The sequence below is a fragment of the Mesoplodon bidens genome, assembly GCF_964165515.1.
Source record: "Mesoplodon bidens genome assembly, chromosome: 10".
Classification (NCBI taxonomy): Eukaryota; Metazoa; Chordata; class Mammalia; order Artiodactyla; family Ziphiidae; genus Mesoplodon; species Mesoplodon bidens.
The window spans coordinates 39,661,534-39,680,752 of NC_138172.1; the positions used below are offsets into that span (position 1 = coordinate 39,661,534).

The window sequence follows — 19,219 nt, forward strand, 5'->3', positions numbered from 1 at the left end:
TTTTTGGTGCAGCCTTGTGTTGTGTGTTTGTCCTCATTTCAGGGTTCTATGTGTCACAGCATTCATCTAGCATGTACATTATTGAGATTGGAGTATGAGCTCTTAAAAATTAGAGAGGAGGCCTGGACATATATATTAGGGTTCTCCAGAGAAACAGAACCAATAGCGTGTATGTGTGAGGTGTGTGTGTGTGTATATATAAAGAGATTTATGGGAATTCCCTGGCAGTCCAGTGGTTAGGACTTGGTGCTTTCACTGCCATGTCCCCGGGTTCAATCCCTGGTCAGGGAACTAAGATCCCACAAGCTGCACAGCACAGCCAAAAAAAAAAAAGAGAGAGAGAGATTCACTACAAGGAATTGGCTCACACCGTTATGTAAGTCCCAAGATGTGAAGGGCGAGTTGGCAAGCTGTAGACCTAGGAAAGCTGATGGTTTAATTCTAGTCTGAGTCTGAAGACCTGAGAACCAGGAGAGCCAATAGCATATTTCCCACCCAAAGGCTGTCAGGCTTAAGACCCAGGAGGAGATGATGTCCCAGTTTGAAGGCAGTCAGGCAGGATAATTCTCTCTTACTTGGGAGAGTCAGGCTTTTTGTTCTGTTCAGACCTTCAACTGATTGGATGAGGCCTGCCCACGTTAGGGAGGGCAATCTGCTTTACTCAGTCCACTGATTTAAATGTTACTTTCATCCAAAACCACCTTTTCAGAAACTCTCAGAACAATGTTTGACCAAATATCTGGGCACCCCATGGCCCATAAGTTGACACATAAAATTAACCATGACGACATGGTATTTGAATTGTTTGGGGATGGTGTACAAGGGCATCCAATTCCCTTGCTGGGGAAGATATACTCACCAATGAAGCCCAGCAGAAAACATCTGTCTGACAATATTAATTATTTCCTTCTCTGTAACATAGCCATAACCAGAACTAGCAATGACTCTGCGATAGCCCGCTGTATTTATAGTTTGTTTCCTAATGACCAAAGGAAGCTCATTCTATAACAAAATCATGTTCCACTTTGATCTTGCCTTCACCTGGCAGTACAAAAGGGCCAAGTAATAAGTGAATATAAAAAATATCCACGTGGGGTCCAAGAAACTAGTAGTTGAACCCTCAAAGCCAAATTGACCTTGTTTCAAGGCTTTAAAAATTAAATATGGTTTGGCCTTTGGGGTTTTGGTGGTGGTATTGCTATGAACAATTAGGAAGTGCCAGGACTATGACAAGATCATATGGTCCACAATCTCAGCCGTGAAGAGTGAATATCGTAGGAGGACTTTGCTTTCTATGTATGTTCTAACAGGAAGCTAGAAATCTGTGCCATCAAAATTACCTGAATATTGGGACTTCACTGGCTGTCCAGTGGTTAAGACTCTGCGCTTCCACTGCAGGGGGCATGGGTTCCATCCCTGGTTGGAGAACTAAGATCCTGCATGCCGCGTGGTGCGGCCAAAAGTTAAAAAAAAAAAAAATTTACCTGAATATATCCTTAACAATCTTAGTGCATCAATTTTATAGCAACAGAATTAAAACAGTATTACTTATAATGTGATTAAGGAAAGTGGGGTTGTTTCATAAGACATTCATGTTAAATATGAATTTTGCTTCCTTTACCCATCCTCTCTACAGACAAATGCCTTATCACAGATGATGGCCAGTGATACATACTGTTTACCTGATTGGGGGAATGCAGAGTGTCAACCAGGAACATATTAAATAATCAGTTGTGAATTCAGATGAGATGAGTATTATCTAAGTTCTGAATTAGAATGTCAGAAATTAGGTCTGACTCAGCTCATTTGTTCATTGAACAAAATCTTGATTACCTGCTGTGGCCATTCCTGACACTGTTTAAATCCCAGGAATTATCAAGAGTAATGACGCTGGGGTCCGAAGGGCATTCCTGGACCTTTCCTCCAGTGCTATGGAGCTTATCCTCATGTTTCTGGACTCACATGGACAGCAGCCCCAGTCTCCTATTTCAAGGATGATCATGCTTCCAGTGCCTGTTGTTGCCCTTGGTCATGCTGCTCTTCTCTATATGGCTCCCATTGCCTCTTCTTAAAGTGAGTAGTTTGGACACACAAGCATGCAGTGTTCCTCACTGCTTTAGCTTGCATCACATAATTATGGTTACAGAAGCATCTAGGAAGCTGTCAAAAGAGAAAGACTAGATTTAAGATTTTAAGGAAAGCTCCCTCCAGGTAAGGACATCTCAGAAATTGTCATCTTCATGCTAGTCATCCTAAATATCAAGATTAAGTTTGGCTGGATATGCCTTTCTGGCCTAGGTTGCCTTCTGTGATGAGGTGCTAAGAATCAAATTTTGTGGGAAGTGTCTCTTTTGTGTGACATTTCCACCCCTTCCTCTTTGACTCCTTCCCAAATAGAATCCTTGATCCTGTGGGCACTTCTCTCTATTCTGTGTCTTTAAGTACACAGAGTCAAGCAATGCCCAGCCCATTTGAAGACTACAGGGCAGGAGTCTGACCAGACCGGAATATGAAACCACAGGGGGACTGGGAGCTACCCCAGACACTAGGAAAGCGAGCAGGACCTGACTTCACTAATCAGTCCATCCTGACAGGGAGAAGAATGGGTATTTGCCGGTCAGCTCTTGGGGAAGAGCTGTCGAAACAGATAGTACCAGCCAAACCTCCATGGCCCTTCCTCCCTCTGCAGAATTGCACTGAGGCAAGGGTCAAAAGCCACTGTATATGCTGCTGAAAGCTAGGATCCAGCAATCTCCTCTCTGGCTAGACCCTCCAATCCCCAGAAAGAGGAGGCAGAGGTGTGCAGCTGTTTTTTGTTTTTTTTTCCTAGCAAACAAGTAAAAAGGAAGAGCTAAAGTCCAGACCCACCAGATGAGCAGACCAGCACTTTCCAGCATAATATTCAAGCATAGTTAAACTGGACATTTTTATTCTGAAAATGAAAGGCCTGGGCGTGAAGGGACACCTGCAGTACACATTCCCACACCTGCCATGAGCCCATCCCAGGCAGCTGAAGAAGCAAGGGACCTGAAGCTAAGTCTTAGGCCTGTACGACAGGCAGGGAAGAGGCCTTTGAGGCAGATGTGCATTAGTCCCAGGCAAGTGAGAATCCTGCATGAGCCACCTTGGACCACTGGCATCCTGTCTCAGAGCTGTGCAGCCAGCCCCATGCCTGGGGTGAGAAATAGGGCCATGCATGGGCTCAGATGCCCCCAGGAATCGGCCTGGACCTCCAAATGAGGGGCTCTTCCCTCTGGCAGCTCTGGAAGCCATAGCACTTTCCCAACCAGGATGGAGCTGGGACATAGAGGGTATATGACCCGCAGACCTCCAACTCAGGTACTGCTTCTACCTCAGAACTCAAGATGGTTCCACCAGGCTGGCAGCTCCTGCCTGAGGTGAGTCAGACGAGGATGAGTTAGAGTTCTCATCTAGGGCCTTTGCTTGCTCCACTGTGAAGAAAGAGGTAGGCTTATGGGAAGGTATCCACCCCCACTGCCCTTGGCTTTACCCACAGGCATTGGCCCAGGAGGATTCCAGCCTTGCCTCTCACATGCCTGGGCTGGGCCAAGGCCCAACTACAGTAGGTGGCTGGGGCCCAGTGGCTGGTGTGGTCTCTCCCATTGTGCTCACTTTAAGCTGGGCATCTCGGGCTCACAGAAAAAGCAGCCCCTACTCTCTGACAGAGCTGGCCTGATGACTGAAAACCAGGGTGGGTTATCCTAGTACCTGATAAATGGGTGAAACTATTTTATAACATAAGAGGGCGAGCCTCACATCTGGGACCTGGTCGAAGGGCCAGGTTTACAACATGCAGGTGAAGGTACGTTAAAAGTGCAGGTGTGGGGCTTCCCTGGTGGCGCAGTGGTTGGGAATCTGCCTGCCAATGCAGGGGACACGGGTTCGAGCCCTGGTCTGGGAGGATCCCACATGCCACGGAGCAACTAAGCCTGTGAGCCACAACTACTGAGCCTGCGTGTCTGGAGCCTGTGCTCCGCAATGGGAGAGGCCGCGACAGTGAGAGGCCCGCGCACCACGATGAAGAGTGGCCCCCACTCGCCGCAACTGGAGAAAGCCCTCGCACAGAAACAAAGACCCAACACAGCCAAAAATAAATAAATAAATAAAAAGTGCAGGTGTAGGGCCCACTGAGACCAGGCTGGCCTCCAACACAATGGGAATTTTTCCGAGTGCCTCTCTAGAGTCTTCACTCCCCGCATGTGCTGGTAACAAGGGTGTATGTGTCGAGGATGCTGGGAATCACCTCCACTCTGGCCCTGTGGAATCATTTTCTTGGTAATTTTGCTGCCTTTTGTTCTGGAAAAAAAAAATCTTAGGAATGATTTGCAGCCAGCCCCTCCCCACAGGGACCAGTCCCAGGCCTGGCTGGGGGTTGGGGGAACATCTGGGATTTGAGTCCCTCCCCTGCCCAGGTGAGAACATCATGTTCCCTACTCAGAGATGCATATCCAACCCTTGAGTGCTGGGGGCCCTGGGAGGACTCCAGGCTGGAGAGGGTGGGGTTGAGTGAGAATGACCCGCTCTGTTTGAGAAACAGGAAGGGAAAGGAATTCCAAGAGATGTCTGATCCCAGAACAACTGTATGCACTTCCATCCCCACCGCTCCCCAGGCCCGGGCCCTAGCAGATAGGAGCGCTACCTCAACTCCAGCCCCAGGCCAGGGCTGCATGGAAAGGACAAGGTGCCACAGGGGAGCCACAGCTGTTCACACACATAAATCAGGCTCCCCAACTGCAGTCTCCTCAACCTCCTGGTCCAACTCTCATCCCCTCCACCTTTGGACAACCTCTTTCACCTTGGCCCATTCCTGCCTGGGGCCTGGTTACATCCCTGAGATGAGGTCTCTGATCAGCACCTCCCTGCCATCCTTCACCTCCAGGCCCCTTGCACTGCTTGCTGCCCAGCCCTGTCCTCTAACCTCTTGCATCCCTGCTCACCCTCCCCCAGCAATGGCCTCACCTTGATTTTAGGGAAAAAACAGAAGCGATGGGTCAGAAGCTCAGGGCTCCTCCTCTGTCCCCCATGTCCTCCTCTAGCTCCTGCCCCACTGTTCTCCCTTCACAGCAAAAGCCTTGAGACTTGCCTGCAGTTGCCTCCTCACCTCCCATTTGTTACAGCGCAACCCTGCCCTCCCGAGTGGCTAACATGGGCAGACAGAGCTGATGCACAGATGAGGGCAGAGCCAGCTCTCTGGAGTCTCAGCCGAATTCACCATGGCGAACTTCTCCCTCCTACTTCAAGAACCACCTTCTCGGAATTCCGTGGCAGTCCAGTGGTTACGACTCCACGCTTCCATAGCAGGGGACACGGGTTCGATCCCTGGTCGGGGAACTAAGATCCCACAAGCCAAGCAGCACTGCCCAAAACAAACAAACGAAAAAACACACCACCTTCTCAGGAGCATCCAGTTCTCCTGGTTTTCTTCCAACCTCCATTGCCAGGTTTTACCGAGGCTAGAGTTAAATATTGAAGGAACCCAGGGTTCAACTCTGGGTTTTCCTCTCTCCCTCCCTGGGAGGTTTTGTCAGGGACAGCCTGGCTTGGGGTGTTATCTCCATGCTGCTCACTCCAGATTTATACCTCCATCTGGGACACTCCACTGAGCCGAGTGGAGTCCCATGCCAGGATCCCTCTCCTGTCTCTTCACTCTACCCACTGGGAACTTTCTGCAACATTTGCTTTTCTTTCCTTTAATTTTTTTTTTTTAATTAATTAATTTATTTATTTTTAGCTGTGTTGGGTCTTCATTTCTATGCGAGGGCTTTCTCTAGTTGCGGCAAGCGGGGGCCACTCTTCATTGCGGTGCGCAGGCCTCTCACTATCGCGACCTCTCTTGCTGCGGAGCACAGGCTCCAGACGCGCAGGCTCAGTAGTTGTGGCTCACGGGCCCATTTGCTCCGTGGCATGTGGGATCTTCCCAGACCAGGGCTTGAACCCGTGTCCCCTGCGTTGGTAGGCAGATTCTCAACCACTGCACCACCAGGGAAGCCCCTCCTTTAATTTTTAAATTAAAAAAAATTTTAAGTGTGGAATATACCAAGGGTGCATAAAACAAGAACGTTCCGCTCACTGGTTTCTCATAGGCCAAACACTCACAAAGTACAACCCAGATGAAGAACACTGTCAGGTCCCTGCAGCCCCTCTTGGGGCACACCAGTCATTCCTCCCTGCTCTATCCTGAGTTTTAGGTAAGGTGGTCATAACTTTCTTGATTGTTTTTATCACCTAAACATACCTCTCTAAAGAATCACTTTCCAGGACTTCCCTGGAGGTCTAGTGGTTAGGACCCAGTACTTTCACTGCTGTGGCCCTTGGTTCAATCCCTGGTCGGGGAACTAAGATCTGCAAGCCACTCAGCATGACCAAAAAAAAAAAAAAATCACTTTCCTCGTATGGTGAAATATATACCTATAATTAAATGCATAAGGGAGAACCCATCCTAACTTCTAGTCTTTAATGCAGTCTTTTATCTTTTTCTCTTGTGCTTACCTCTGCCTCTCCCTTCTATCACCATCACTCTCTGGAACCCTTGGTTGCAAGAATATGTTGCCTATATTTCTCCTTGTTTATATAATCATATATATATATGTATATGCACACTATACATATATACACACATTTACACAGAGTGGTTTGTCTTTGGTTTACATATTTAGATCATTTTGTATACACTTTTCTGCATCTTACCTTTCTCATCCTAATTTTGTGGCAGGCCCTCCAATTCAAGTGGTATTATTTATTCCAATTCCTTCTTTTTGTTGGTAACTTAAAATGGGTCCACACACTTTCCAGTACTTCTCTTACAAAACGTGGAGTCTAATTTCCCTCTCCTTGGATATAGCCTGGCCTTAATGACTTTGATTCTAATGAATAGAATCAGGCAGAAATGACTCTGTGACTTCTGAGTCTAGGTTAGAAAGATGATACAGCTTCCACCTGTTTTGCTCTCTCTTGGGACAATCACCCTTGGAAACTAATAACCACCATGTTGTGAGGAAGCCCAGGGCACATGGAGAGGCCACATGTGGGTGTTCCTGGGCAGTCCAGTGCTTAGGACTCGGCACTTTCACTGCTGAGGGCGGCGCGGCCAGAAAAAAAAAAAAAGAAAAAAGAAAAGTCTTAGCTGACAGCCAAAATCAAACACCTGAATTCAAGTGAGGAGCCTTCCAATGATTCCAGCCCTAGCTTTTCAGCAGCCCAGACTGATGCAGCAGAGAAGAGCAGTCTCCACTGAATTCTTCACAAAGGGCAGATTTGTGAGCAAAATAAATGTTGCTATTTTAAGCCACTAAATTTGGGTAATGTGTTACACAGTATAGTAACCAGAACAATATGGAGGTACTAAAATGTCACCAACTGTGCTTTTGCGAATGGGCCATCACTTTGCAAATATTTTCCACTACACCTATTTCTATAAGTAAGAATCCCAAGATTGGGATTATAGGGCCCAAATGCATATGCTTTTTTTTTTTTTTTTTTTTTTTTTTTTTTTTTGCGGTACGCGGGCCTCTCACTGTTGTGGCCTCTCCCGTTGCGGAGCACGGGCTCCGGACGACGCACAGGCTCAGCGGCCATGGCTCACGGGCCTGGCTGCTCCGTGGCATGTGGGATCTTCCCGCACCGGGGCACGAACCTGTGTCCCCTGCATCGGCAGGCGGACTCTCAACCACTGCGCCACCAGGGAAGCCCTGCTTTTTTTTCTTTTTTTTTGATGTGGAAAGTCTTTATTGAATTTGTTACAATATTGCTTCTGTTTTATATTTTGTTTTTTTGGCCCTGAGGCATGTGGGATATCAGCTCCCCAGCCAGGGATGGAACCCACACCCTCTGCATTGGAAGGCAAAGTCTTAACCACTGGACCACCAGGGAAGTCCCACATATGTATTTTTATTTTAGTGAAGTTTGTCAAATTGCTTTTCAAAAAGGCTATAACTAATCTTACCTTTGTCAACAGTGTTTGGACAAATCCTTTTCCTCACATCCCTGAAAGCCAGAGTTGGTGCAGCTCTTTTTAACTTTTGCTAGTCTACTAAATATAAAGTGACTTATTCTCATTGCTACTCTTTAAAAAAAAAAAGACTTTCATGCCACAACTAAGGAGTAGGCGAGCCGCAACTAAGGAGCCCCCCTGCTGCAACTAAGACCTGGCGGGACCTAATGAATGAATGAATTAATTAATTAATTAATTTTTAAAGATAGACTTTTTTTTAGAGCAGTTATAGTTTCATAGCAAAATTGAGTTCCCATATAGCTCCTTCCCCCACAACTTCCCTCACAGCTTCCCTCACCATCAACATCCTGCACTAGTGTGGTATGTTTGTTCCAATCAATGAACCAATGTTAACACATCATCAACCAAAGTCCATAGTTTACCCAGAGTTTATTCTTTGTGTTGTACATTCCATGGGTTTTGACAAATTCTAATAACATGTATCTACCATTATAATATTATACAGTATAGTTTCACTGCCCTAAAAAATCTCCTGTGCTCCACTTATTTATCTCTCCCTCTCCCTCAAATGCCTGGCAACCACTGTTCTTTTTACCGTCTCCATAGTTTTGCCATTGTTACATTTTTCACTTTGATTTGCCTTCCTTGCTTTCTGATGAGTTTGAACATCTTTTCAGGTTGTGAGATTTTGTTGGTTGCCTCCCAATAGCTTTTTCTCCTTCATCTTTGCTAACAAATCTGGATTTTTTCCAGGGTGGCAAGTGTCCAGTCTCAAGTGATTCCCTGACTCCATTCCCTGAACTCTCAGCCTCCTTGCACCTACGGGTGGCCACAAATGACCCAGTTTTAGTCATTGAGAAATAAATATGTCTGCTAGGGATTTCCCTGGTGGCGCAGTGGTTAAGAATCTGCCTGCCAATGCAGGGGACACGGGTTCAAGCCCCGGTCCGCGAAGATCCCACATGCCGCGGAGTAACTAAGCCCATGCACCACAACTACTGAAGCCCATGCTCTGCAACAGGAGAAGCCACTGCAATGAGAAGCCCACATACCACAACAAAGAGTAGCCCCCACTTGCAGCAACTAGAGAAAGCCCACAGGCAGCAACAAAGACCCAACACAGCCAAAAATAAATAAATAAATGAATTAATTAATTTAAAAAATAAAAAATAACAAATATAAGTCCACTGGGAGTTCTGGGGAGGTGTTTGCTTACCTGATAAAGGGGAAAGATGTGGCTGGTGCCAACAACAGGATTTCCTCCTGCTTTGAATATTAATGTGATGTCTGGAGAGACAGTAACTACCTAGCAAAGCTGGGCCCACAAGCATGAAGACAAAAGGCAGCATGCTAAGGATGATGGTGGAAGGGTCAAAAACACCCTGGGTTATATGCCGCAGAAATGAATGGTTTATGTCCACGAAAAGACACGTGAAGAAACATCTATGGAAACTATATTCATGCTAGCCAAAATCTGGAATCAATCTAGATGGCTATCAACAGTAGAACAGGTGGATAATTTGTGGTATAATCATGTAATGGAATACTATATAGACACGAAAGAGATAAGACTATAGCCATACACAGTAATATGGATGAAACTCATAGACACAACAATGAATAAAAAAGCCAGACACCAAAAAAGTACATATTGTATAATTCAATATATATGAAATTTTAAATGTGCAAAATTTATCCATGGTAATGGAAGTCAGAATAGTGGTTACCTCTGCAGGAAAAGTAGTAGCTAGGAGGGCAGAAGGTTACCTTCAGAGTGGGGTGGTTAACCTTGGGTGAGGTGGCTGCCTTCTGCCAAGGACCATTTTCAGAGGGAGACAGCTGAAGGCTGAGATCTGGACCACACACCACATCATGAATTTAGTATGTCTTTCCACTTGTTTATATCTTATCCTTTAGTAGTATTCTATAGGTTTCATGTTCTTTAATAAGATTTTTTTAAGACTTTTTTAAAATTTATTTTTGGCTGCATGGGATCTTAGTAGTAGCACGTGGGATCTTTGTTGAGGCATGTGGCATCTTTCCTTGCAGTGCACGGGCTTCTCTCTAGTTGTGGCGGGCAGTTTTCTCTTCTGTAGTTGTGGCGTGTGGGCTCCAGGGTGGGTGGGCTCTGTAGTTTGTGGCACGTGGGCTCTCTAGTTGAGGTTCAGGAGCTCAGTAGTTGTGGCGCAAGCCCCGGGGCATGTGGGATCTTAGTTCCCTGACCAGGGATTGAACCCGGGTCCCCTACATTGGAAGGCAGATTCTTTACCACTGGACCACCAGGGAAGTCCCCTTTAATAAGATTTTATAGGTTTCCCACCTATACAGTTCCTATACTTTTCTTAATAATTTATTCCTAAATATTTTATAGTTATTGTAAATTGAATGTTTTTCTTGTTTTTATTTATTTCTAGAGGCTTATTTTTAGTAAATGCTATTATTTTAAATATATTTTTCTTGTATTTATCACCTTAAATTTTCTTTTATTAATTGTAGTAGTTTTCAAGAAAGTCCTTTGGATTTTCTAGATTTACAATCATGGCATTAACTAAAGAGATAGTGTGTAATCTCTTTCTTTCCAATATTTATAACATTTCATTTTCTTGCCTTATTACATTTGCTAGAACTCTAAGCCAATGTGTAATAATAATAGCGTTAATGCCAATGTTGTCTAGTTCCTCATTAAGAAGAAAAAAGTTTTAGTACCTGGTGTATGTTGACTTATGATTATTTTATATATATATATATATATATATATATTGTGTGTGTGTGTGTGGTACACGGGCCTCTCACTGCTGTGGCCTCTCCCGTTGTGGAGCACAGGCTCCGGACGCACAGGCTCAGCGGCCATGGCTCACGGGCCCAGCTGCTCCGCGACATGTGGGACCTTCCCGGATCGGGGCACGAACCCGTGTCCCCTGCATCGGCAGGCGGACTCTCAACCACTGCGCCACCAGGGAAGCCCTGATTATTTTATATTTCATATCTTTTTCATAAATTGTGCCTTTGTTAGGTAGTGGTCCTCTTTATTTTGCTCAATGCCTGTCACCTTAAACCCTACCTTCTTTAATGTCACTGGCTACTCCTGCTCTCTTCTAGTTTGTGCTGGCCTGACCTCATTCTTTGCCAACTCCTTTATTTTCAGCCTTTTCTTTTCTTGTGGTTTCAAGTGTCTTTCTTATAAATAGTATGTGGCAGGGTTTTGTTTTTCTAACCCAGTCTCTAGGTCTTTAAAGGGGGTTCAGGGTGTCCCTATTTAGTATGATAAATATGTTTGACTTTGCTCATTCCATAATTACTTTCTTATTTTTTTTACTATGTGGTTTCATCTTTTTATTCAGTTGAGCTATTCAAAACTACCATTTTTATAGGTCAAAACAGTTGAATACTAGCAATTTCATACAGCTAACTTATAACTTTCCTTTTCTCTCTCTCTCCTCTCTCTCTCTTTTTTTTTTTTGGCCACACCTCGAAGCTTTCAGGATCTTAGTTCCCTGACCAGGGATTGAACCTGGGGCCCCGGCAGTGAGAGCTCCATGTCCTAACCAGTGGACCATCAGGGAATTCCCTCTCTCTTTTAAGAAGACGCCATTCATTTAATTTTTCTTTGGTAATTTGGAAATTCTAGTACTTTTCCATTCCATTAGTGGCTACCTTCCCTCTCCAGGTATGACGACTGTCCCTTGGCTGCGCCTAGGTAGCAGATAATATGCCTGTGTTAAGGGGGAGAGTTCGAGAATAGCTGGCTCTTCTTCCTTGGTAGATAACTTGTCTTATCCATCTGGGAGCTTGTACAATGTCTTCTTTCTCCTTGAAGTTTAAGAATTTTACTATAGTCTTTCCCTCATACTGCCTGGGAATGATCAATACCTCCCATATGCAAACACAGCATTTTCTTCATGTCGGGAACTCCTATTGTTTGCACGTCAGGATTCCTGGATTTGTCCCCCAAATCTCTGGTCTGTTCCCTCATGCCTTTGTGCTCTGTGCATCTTTTCATTGATCTCTGAGCTATTTCTTCCATTAGACCCAATCACAATCTTCATAATCTTCCACTATGCCAAAATTGTGCTTTCCTTGGGGTCTTTGCACTTGCTATGCTTTCTGCCAGGAATGATTTCTCTTAGATCTTTCCCTGATCAGTCATGCCTTTGGTTGATCTTAGCTCTGATGTCCACTTCTCAGATTCACCTTTCCTGCTGCCTTAGACATAAACACCATACTCTGTACATCAGCTTGGTTCCTTTCCTCCACTGTATTCACTCTGCCCATAATTAGTTATTTGCTGTATTCATCCTTCACACGCTCCCCCATCCACTCCCCGCTGGATGGTAAGGACTCTGTAAATCATGTGAATTCTTGCTGTGTCCATTCTTGCCATATACCCAGTATCTAGCCCCAGTAAGCCCTGGCTAAGCACTTATGGAAGGAATGGAAGAGTGAATTAAGACTGGGACTGCCCCCAGGGAGACCTTGCCCTGTCCAGTTTCCTCCCCACCCATTGGAGCACTGGAACGGGAGATTGGGTGGGCAGAGGAAGGGGCAGTGCCTGTTTGTGAAGGCCTGAATGACTGGTGCCTGTTGGCTTTTATTCTGTAGCTACAGCAGCCACTGCAGGTCCTGAAGCCACAGACAGGGAACAGGAGCAGGAGCTGGGCTGGTGTAATTCCACTGGGTGTGGGGGGCTTTCTAGGCCTGACCCAGGGCTAGCCTTGGTCTGGGGCACTCTCATCCTGCCACAACATCCCACTGCCCCATTTTATTTTTTATCACTTAATACCACATGGCATTCTTTTTATTTAGTCAGTCAACAGGTATTTCTGGAGCTTACTTGGTGTTTGAGGTGGTCAGGATACATCCATGAGCAAAAGAGATTTCCACTTGAGACATGAGAGTGCACAGAGTGTGACACGTGTGAAACTTTAGGAGATGAGCAGTGTTTCTAGAGGTGAACAAAGGAGATGCAGGCAGAGAGGTAATGGGGAATAATGGAGCCCTTGCCAGCTCTGGCTTTTCTTTGGGGGAGTTGCTACTGCAGGGTTCCAAGCTGGGTATGAGAGGTTCTGACTCATGTATTCATAGGCTGATGTGTGGAGAACCGACTGAAGGTGGCAAGGGCAGCAGCAAAAGACTGGGATGTGGGTGTGACATTGTCCTGGGGAGAGATGGTGGTGGCTTGGACTAGGTGGAAGCCATGGACCTGGCAAGAAGTGGTCTCATTCTGGGTAGATGATGCAACGGAAGCAACGGTACTTCCTGATGCATTGAATGTAAGTGGGAAAGAAAGTAGTCAAGACAAAGTCTGAGGTGTTTGGCCTGAACAGTAGGAAGGACTGAGCTGCCATCACTTGAGCTGGGGGAGTTGGGGTGGAGTAGGTTTGGGGGATGAGCTGGAGCTAGGGTGGCACAAGTTGAGTTTGAGGTGCCAAGAGGAAGTCAGAGTGCAGGTGCCTAGTCCATAGCTGGACATTGAGTCTGGCACTCAGAAAAGGTCTGACTGGACATACACCTTTGGGAGTGATAGACATGTAAGTGGAATTTGAAGCCATGACCCTGGGTAAGATCATGAGAGTGATAGTGTAGACAGAGAAAAGGTGAAGAGGAGGAACCAGTGAGGTCAGAGGAAACCAGGAGGGCATGGGGCCCTGGAAGCCACACAGGGATTGTGCTTCCAAGAGAGGAGAGATCAGCTGGTCACAGGAAATCTTTCCTGCCTATCCTCATAAGGGCAGGCTTTTTTTTTTTTCCTACTGTTTTTGTTCACTGCTGTATTTCCAGCACAGAGCGTAGGTGTTCCATAAATAGTTGTTGAATGAATGAGTATATGCATGAATCCACATCTCTGCAAACTGCCAGCACACAGGGATTTTTTAAAAGAGCAGAGAACAGGTAGGAGGCTCTACCCACTCTCACTAGCATCCCCATCCTCCCTTGCTTTTGCCAGCCACAATGATATTAACTCAGGTGGGAGACCTTCTGGCTCACACAGGGCCCAGGAAAAACGGACTTCAGACAAGCTCTGTAGTGTGGAGCTTGGTGGAACCTGGATTGGACACTGGGTCACCCACCAGTCCACAAAGGACTATACAGCCACTCCTCTGTTCACCCCTCTATATCTAGTCATTTGTCCATCCATCTACATCCAGTCATCTGTCCACCTGTGCATACAACCGCCCTTTATCCACCGTCTACAGCCACTCTTTTGTCCATCTTTCCGTCCAGCCACATCCGGTCCTCTGTCCATCTATCTGCTAGGGTGACCAACTTCCCAGATTGCTGCAGACTGTCTCAAAGTTAATATTAAAAGTCCTGCACCCCAGGAAATCGCTGGGACCCAGGAAAAATGGTACAGTTGGCTGACCCATCTGTACCCCTGGCATCCCGTATTGCACCCCTGGGCTCGAAGCCCACCTGTCCACCCAACCTTGGCCACTCTCTCCCATGGAGGCAGACAAGACTCCACCCCTCTCGGTGACCCCGCCCCATGCACCGCCCCTTCCGGAAGCCACTACAAAGAATCCGGGCGCCCTAGCAACAGCGCTTTTGGGGCCGCCCAGTCCGCGAGCTGGGCTCCCGGTGTGAGCCAATAGTAAGGGGCTCCGGGAGTGAGGCGCGGGGGGCGGGGCTCGCCGCAGCGGCCGCCATCTTGGCGGGAGAGAAACAATAGGACGGAAGCTCCGCGGGACCGGCTGAGGTAGCAGGTAACGCCCGCTCTGCTTGGCCTACCGCTCTACCGCCCCAGCGGCTTTGGAGGAGGGTTTCTCCGGGTCGTCGGGGAGCGAGGTCTCTGGTCATTAGGGGTGTTCCCGGGTTTTTTGGGAGGGGCTCTCCCGCGATGATGGGAGTAGGAGAGATCTCTCAGGGTCCTGGTGGGGCCAGATTTCCCCGGGTCATTTGAGAGAGGCATTATTTCTTCAGGTTACTGGGGAGAGACGATTTCCCCTGGTTTTGACGGGCAGAATCTTCCCTGGTCATTGGAGGGGGCGGGGGTCTCCCGGATATTTTGGTGGTGCGGGATCTCCCCCTGTCATTGAAGTCTCCAGTCATTGGGGAGGGCAAGATCTCCTGGGTCATTGAGGGGGTCTCCCCAGTACATTGACGTCCACGATCTTCCGGGTTATTGACGGGGGGTCTCCTTGAGTCTTTGGCTGGAGAAGTCAACCCAACGCCTCAGGTACGGTTACCTGCGGCCGGCAGATGTGGAGCCATTTTGAGTGTTGAATGTCAGTTGGGCTTGTCAGCTGGTGTCTGGTGGGGGAGTCTGCACACCAAACCTTCTTATCCCAAAAAGTCCTAAAATGGATCCGGGGACGTCTTCTTAATAGTGATAAGCTTCACCATGGATGGAGCTTTCATTTCGTTCACGTTGGATTACAGACTGTTTTTTGTCTTTTGCGTCCTAATGATTTGTTTCATTTTTGGCTTTTATTCAGTTTCATATATTAAAGCCGAATTGCAGAAAAATGAGTCCAAATGTTGTGAAAAGAAAATGTAAAAACCAGTAAAATCTAGTGCTCTTAAATACCAGGGAAATAAAACTAATCGCTGATTGGAATGAAACATTTTGGTAACAAAATGTACATAGAACAAGAATAAGATAAAATCATCTGAAAAAATAGTTTTAAGTACTGAAACTTCTAAAAAGTGGTAACAGAAATGTTGCAGATCACAAGTTTTATGATACTTTGTATAAAGCGCCATGATTACAGTAGTTTTGATGAATTCTAGTATTTAATTATTTGCTGTATTTGCATTTTTAGTAGGGTAACATTTTAAGTGAACTAAAATACTTATTTACGTAGATTGCTGCTGTGGAGTTTGTGTAATTGCATCCTGTAATCTGGTGTTAAGTATTTAACGAGAAGTTTCAGGGCAGTATTGTTATTGTTTTAACTTTAACCACTACCAGAATTAGAAACTGAGCAAAATGAATACTTTATCATATTGACGTAATAGGCCAGTGGATCACTTAGTAACTTTTTCTGGAGGCAAAAGTCAGTTGAATGGTTAACTGTTACTCCAGTTGGTTGACCTGCTTTGTGACTTTAGAATAGAATTCTCAGGAATTGTTAGAAATCAGGTGGATGAGAGCTAGGACTGGAGTTGATACAATTGTAAAAACCAGTTTAGCAAATGTAATAGACTTCTTTTTGTTTCAAGGCTTCGCAGGTGACAGACAAGTACATGGTATACCAGCCCCATATCTGTCTGAGCAGTGGAATGTGTGAGGAAGGCACAACTACTGACTGATGAACCTTAACCAGTCTTCTTTGCAGAGGGGTGCAAGGGGTGCCAGAGCCTTCCGTAAGCACCGGAGGGAGATATCACCCGTATCTAGGCAACAGGGATGAGCCTCCCTGAGGCCAGCTTGCTGAGGTGAAAAATTTCCATTGTTTGGTTCATAAAGAGGATGCACTGGGGAAGAATTTTTCCTTTAAGTGACGTTGTTTTACCTAATGGGGTGATCACCTTAGACAAATCGAACACATTTTTGTGTAGTAGATGATTGCTTTCATGTGATTACATTTTAAAGCATGTTTTTGTTTTTTAAATTATATTTTTGCCTATTTGCATACCAAGTAATAAAAGTAACAAGTAATACTAGTGTTTTGTAATATATTCTGGTAGCAAGGAAGGGGCCTTTTCCCCCAAAATTGAATTTAGCGTTTACCTCAGAATTTGAAGGAAAAGAGTCTCCTTAAATGATGGATACTTGGTTTGGGTTTGTCAACCATCCATCCATCACCAGCTTCTGCAGTTACCAACTCCTAGCCAATCTTGTTTCATTTACACTCTGCCTTCCTCCCCTCCCCTTTAAAAAAAAAAAAAAAAACAACGGAATTTTTTTAGGAAACCTATCCCCAAAGTGTATATTATCCAAAAGTATTTCATTGTGTATCTCTAGGACAAAGAGCTATCCATGGTTTTTACACCATTATTATGCCTAAAATACAATGATAATTCCTTAATTTTTTTTTTCAAATATTCAGTCATGGTCAAATATCCCTGGTTGTCTCATTATTTTTTTATAGTTGTTTGTTCAAACTGGGATCCAGATAAAGTCTGCATATGGCATTTGATTGAAGTGTCTCTTTTGTCTCTTAAATTTAATGTGCTTACTCTGTTTTGTAATTTATCTGTTCGAACAACTGTCATTTATCCTGTAGGGGTTCCCATATGCTGGCTTTTGCTGATCACGCCCTGTGCTTGAGACCTTTTGACTCTGGTGGCTGGGTTTGAAGGAGTCACACCTGTATATCTTTTCAGTGAAGAAGTTGTGTTGGAACTGCCAAGGCTCATGCAAAAGTGAGCCCCAAACCGTGAACTCTGAGGGCTGTCAGGGACCTATATAGGGCCACACAGTGCAAGACCCTCCTCCTCCCTCTGTGTCATGTGGTCCAGATTTTCCATGTGGAACAGAGAGGAGATTCTTACCCTTGGCCTCCAGGAGGATGAAGATGTTTTGCTCCTTGTCTCCTTACAGACCTCCTTCTCTCACACTGACGTTGCACCCTCTGCTCACAGGCTGTTCACAATTATGGAGGCCTCGACCCAGTGCTCTTCTTTCTTTGCACATTACTCTTGGGGTGCCTTCTGCCTTCCCTTTGTAGGTAATTCCCAAATCTGTTTTCAAGTTAAGTTCACTCAAGCTTCACTCTTACTGCTTCTAGCTGTCTGCTGTACATTTCTTCTTGATTGCTTTATCATCCCTTATATTTAAGTGTCTGCAGCTCAACTCACTATCTTCTCAGCTGTTTCTGACTTCATGAACAAAACATCCTTGTTCTGACTTGTGAAGACTCAGTATCTGACTCATTCCTCTAATTTGACTCCCTGAATCAGGGATTCTGAAGATAGGGTCCATAGTTGCCCACTCCACAAATTGTTTGCAGAGTTCAGTGAGGGTGTGAATTTTCAGGAGAGTCCCACAGTTGTTTCAGATTCTCTAGGAGGTCTGTTGCTCCCTCAAGGGTTAAGGACAGTGTGCTACACTTTGCCATCTACCAAGTCCTGCTTCTTTACCTTCTCCCCCTCCTTCCTTGGTTCTTCTGTGTAGGCTGGGCAGGGCAGCTGGCTCTGTGGGTGCAGTGGAGAAGACAGGAGACCCTGTGCCCTGCCATGTATGCCACTGAGTAGGGGAGGTTACATTAAAGAGGTCCGAGACAGGTGTCTGGAGATAGCAGTCCTGTTGTCTTGGTGGCCCTAGAACCTGAGGGCTGTCAGGACGTTTTTCCACCACCCCCTGCCCAGCAGTTGAAGTCAGAGCCTTTCTGAAGCCAGGTTTTTCCTTGTCTCTCTGCCTGGTTAATTTTCCTAACATAAAATGTAACCACCATACTCCAGAATCCAGTGGCTCACATACTTCATAGGTTGGGTCAGAGTGAAACAATGGGTGTGATCTTTTAAAATCTATGCTCCCAGCAATTCTACTTCTAGGACTTTTTCATACAGAAATACTTAACAGGTGTGCAAAGACAGATACAAGGATGCTCACTGCATTATTATGGTAAGAAAAAAGTTGGAAATAGTGTCAGTATGGAAGTCGATAAATACATTATGATTTTGTGTGACTATTATACAGCCTTTAAAAAGACTCATATATAGACTGATGTAGCAAGATGTCTAAGTCATATAGTTTAGTTGGGGGAGAAATGGCAAAACAGGACAACTATTGAATGATTCTACTTATATGGGAAACTGGAGTACTCAAATTTGTAGAGACAGCAAGTTGAATGGTGGTTACCAGGGGCTGGGGAGTAGGGAGAGTGGGGATTTATTATTTAATGTGTATAGTTGCAGTTTGAGATGATGAAAAAGTTCTGGAGATAGTGGTGATTATTGCACAACAGTGTGAATGTACTTCATGCCACAGAACTGTACACCCCAAAATAGTTAAAATGGTAAATTTTATATTGTGAATATTTTATCACTATTTTTTTAAAGTTAGGTGAGAAAACTAAAGCTGATTTTACTTGGGAAAAAAAAAGGCAAAACAACACATATAGCCTGATCCTATTTGTGGAAAGAATAGAAAAATGCACTGAAGAAAATCTACAGGATAAAGAGACCCCAAACTAATAATGGTGGTCATTTTATCACACTTGTAACCAGTTTAAAAATGTCTTTTTCAAAGAGCTAAGCAGGATGTCCCTTGGTACTCCATTCCTCTACCTGTTGCGGAAGCCCTGTTTCTTCATCCGCCTCACAAAAGTGCAGGCTTAACATGCCCTCATCCACTTATACTGT

At 45.3% G+C, this 19,219-nt stretch overlaps 1 protein-coding gene across 6 annotated transcripts in view; it reads left to right on the top strand.

Annotated features, from left to right (window-relative positions):
* The first annotated feature begins 14,591 nt into the window (after positions 1 to 14,591).
* IP6K2 (inositol hexakisphosphate kinase 2) overlaps positions 14,592 to 19,219 on the top strand; it is a 30,206-nt gene continuing 25,578 nt past the window's right edge. Inside the window, exons 1-3 of one of the 6 annotated variants that reach the window (XM_081247492.1) lie at positions 14,629 to 14,673; positions 16,133 to 16,159; positions 16,249 to 16,348. The gene's annotated coding sequence lies outside the window, so the exon portion shown is untranslated. Of the gene's footprint in view, positions 14,674 to 14,730; positions 14,756 to 16,132; positions 16,349 to 17,139; positions 17,279 to 19,219 lie in introns of those variants that run through there. The other 5 variants (XM_081247490.1, XM_081247493.1, XM_081247491.1 and 2 more) reach the window with 5 other exon arrangements.